The sequence below is a fragment of the Rhinolophus hipposideros genome, assembly GCF_964194185.1.
Source record: "Rhinolophus hipposideros genome assembly, chromosome: 15".
Lineage (NCBI taxonomy): Eukaryota > Metazoa > Chordata > Mammalia > Chiroptera > Rhinolophidae > Rhinolophus > Rhinolophus hipposideros.
In genome coordinates this window covers 3593266-3595972 of record NC_138061.1, presented here as the reverse complement: position 1 = coordinate 3595972, position 2707 = coordinate 3593266, and positions in this window count along the sequence as shown.

The window sequence follows — 2707 nt, the reverse complement described above, 5'->3', positions numbered from 1 at the left end:
TTTCTAACCAAGAATTTGAGTACAATCCGTATAGGAAGGTCAGGCATCAAAAGGTTGGCTGAAGCAAACTTACAAGCAACTCTTCCACTGCAGGAATAGGTCACTGGATAAAACAACAAAAATAGAACACGGGGGGGGGGGGTGTTACTCTGAAAACGGAGCTAAGTAAGAAGCCACTTGTAAGTGACCGACTGGGATTGTTTGTGCAATCCCCCGTGCCCCTGCCACCCGGCCCACACCTCATCTGACTGCTGCAGGAGCCCCAGCCCGGCCCTGGGCTGTCCCCCAGGACGCCCTCCCGCACCCAGCACCCCGAAGGACCCGCGGTCAGGACGCCGCCCGCCAGGGTCTTGTCTCCTGGGAGTTCCCACCGAGACCACGAGCCCGAGCCCAGACCGAGCCGGGTCCGGGCCGCGCTCCCGGCGCGGGTTCCCGCAGAGCCTGGAGAGGTCTCCGCGGCTGCTGCCCGCTCCGCTCCCCCGCGGCGCCACGACTCACCCAGGACGACTCGCCCTCACGCCACCGGTGGGCCCGCCGCGCGTCCAGGCGCCAAGTCCGCGCGGTGCGGAGCCCTCGACCTGCTCGCCTGCACCCACCTCCCGCCCGCGCTGCGGGGTCCGGGACTCAGCCCGCGGGCCCGTGCCCGCCTCTGCCGCGGCCGCGACCCCCGCTGCCCCCGCCGTCCCCCTCGCCGGCGACCGGCTGTCCCTCCCAGCACGTCCCCGAGGCGCCCGGCGTTGGCGGCGCGGGCGCGGAAAGCCGCCCGCTGCAGTTCGCCCGATTCAAATGAAAACAGCGATTCAAATTTGGCGCAAAGCGCTGCGATTGGACGCGGCGGCGCAGCGGCAGACCAATGGGGAGGGGCAAGGGCGGGGCCGGGGCGGGGCTAGAGGGGCGGCGGGCTCCGCCGGGAGGGGCGGCCGCGGGCTTCCAGGGCTCGGGCGGAAGACGCCTTCTCCGGGCTGTCGGCGGGGACTGCACCAAACGGGCGGCGCGGAGCCTGACCCGCCGCCGCCCAACGGCTCTACAGCCGCCTCCTTTTTAAGGACCAAATGCAGTTGTACAACGAACAGTTGTGCACAACAGGTTACTCATTGCTGGAAGGTTTAAAACCTTTTAGTTTCTGTAGCTCCCCAAAGATAACCCATAATTATAAGCAATTTCTGTGTCTTTTCCCAGTTATACATGTGTTATTGTCTTTCAAAACACACTGAAAAGACCACAATATACACACTGTTTGACATTTGTGTTCTCTGCTTAACAGACCTGGAGGCCATTAGTGTTGAACACATCTTCCCCTTTTACCTTCTTTATGAGGCTGCAGAGTATTCCGCTTCAAAAGCTATAATTGACCTCACCACTACTATTGCTATTCGTTTAGGTTTACAGTGTTTTCCTAGTAGAAAAAAAAAATCTCCAATTTAAAAACCTTGTGCACGACAGAACGGACGCATTCTGAAACAACCCCAGGATTTTTCCCCGGAGCCACTTGCCTGGTGGGGGAGGGGAGGCTCCCGCGTGTCCCTGTGTCAACGTGGTGTGAGTGAATGGCTCCAAAACGTGCCCTCTCTGCCAGTCATCTCCCTCCTCCCGCTCAACCGGAACCCCTTGCAGCTTGGCTCCCCTTGATTAGGATTCTCACCCGGTGGTCTGGGGACACCTGAAAGTGTCTCAGATCATTGTAGGGGGTCCCTGCGGTGAACACCCTGTTTGTAGTAACACCAGACGTTCTTCTTCACCCCTCCTGCTCATTTCCTCATGAGTGGAGGGTGGAGTTTTCCAAAGGCAGACGCAGAAGTGAGACTCCAGCTGTCTTCTACTAAATCAGGTATTACAGAGCATTGCAAAAATATAAACTCATGCTGCTCTTTCCAGTAATTTGTGTTTTTAGATAACGTAGGTATATTTCATTAAAACATGTTTTTTATGTTAACATGAAATTAGTTCATCATTGTTGTAAAATAAATTGACAGATAAAGTTTTTAAAATTATTCAGTTAATAACCTACATAAACAAAACTCTCTTAGTGGTCTCCAGTAATTTTGAAGAGCATAAAGGGACCCTGGGACCAAAAAGTTTGAGCCTTTCTGCTCATGAGCGACAACTCAGGGACTGACTGCCTCTGGGAATAGCTGGGAACGTGATGTGAATGTAAGCCTCCAACTCTCTCTGTGACAGGCGGGTGTGGGTTAGGTGCCTGGATCCCATTAGCCTTCTGTGGGGACAGAGCCCCAGAGAGCAGTTTCCAGGCTCCCGGCCTCACGTGTGGGGGTGCTGACTCCGGTAGTAGATGGCCCTCGGTTGTGGCTAGTTGGCCTTCAGCTGTAGCCAGTTAGACAATTGGCCCCTGATAATAGCTGTCTCCCCTGTGCTGGTTGGGGAGTCGAGGAGAGTCGAGGGAAGTCAGAGAGTCCGCTGGTTGGCAGCAAAGCGGACAGCAGGTGGCACGTCGTGTGAATCCAGCCTCCAATGAGACTATAGTGGTGTGACTCCCCTACCCATGGCTCCCTGGGTGTTCCTTTTTGGCCTCACCATGTCCTGTGTTCCTGGGTGGGGAGTGGGAGCTGAGACCCCACGTGACACCCTGCACGACACCTTCTCAGGGGATTAGTTTCCCTGTCCTCCCCCTTTACTCCATCAAAGAAAGCTCATCTCTGAACAACCTCGTAAAACACTACTTTTGTCACTCTAATTACCACTTGTTATC